Raw genomic sequence first — 530 nt, 5'->3', positions numbered from 1 at the left:
TGCCTGTGCGATGCCAGCCCCATCGCTGCGTGCCGTGCCTGTGCGATGCCAGCCCACGCAGGTCCCCAGCAGCAGGGGTGTCACAGGTCCTCAGGGGACTCCCGGCACAGGGTCACGACATGGCACAGCCGGGAAGGAAAGTGGGCACTGCTTGAGGCTCTGTTCAACAGAGGACGGGGGTTAAAGCAGCCGTGGAGGACGAGCCGCAGGGGGAGGAGAGGGGACCACCCCCCTGCAGACCCTACACTGCCTACGAGCAGGGGGAGGGGGATGGAGGCAGCAATGTGCCAGGGTGCAGTGTCAGACCAGGGACCCGGGGCAGGGGGAGCGGGAACCGGAGAGTGGGGAGCAGATGTCCCAGCACAGCCGGGATGCCGGCGTCCCCCTCTCAAGCCTTTGCACTGATTCAGAGATGGCTCCAGACCTGCTCCAGGCAAGTTCCAGGTCTGAGAGAGCAACAGCACTGTTGGGGTCAGCCCCATCGCTGCCTGCAATGCCTGTGCGATGCCAGCCCCATCGCTGCCTGCAAT

General features: G+C 65.5%; 1 protein-coding gene across 1 annotated transcript in view; it reads right to left on the bottom strand.

Moving 5' to 3' along the window:
- ARAP1 (ArfGAP with RhoGAP domain, ankyrin repeat and PH domain 1) overlaps window positions 1-530 on the bottom strand; it is a 107,965-nt gene that overhangs the window by 77,224 nt on the left and 30,211 nt on the right.

The sequence above is a fragment of the Aptenodytes forsteri genome, unplaced genomic scaffold (assembly GCF_000699145.1).
Source record: "Aptenodytes forsteri isolate BGI_AS27 unplaced genomic scaffold, ASM69914v1 Scaffold459, whole genome shotgun sequence".
Taxonomy (NCBI): Eukaryota; Metazoa; Chordata; class Aves; order Sphenisciformes; family Spheniscidae; genus Aptenodytes; species Aptenodytes forsteri.
Note: the sequence above shows the minus strand (reverse complement) of the source record. Positions and strands in the feature narration are given on the sequence as shown.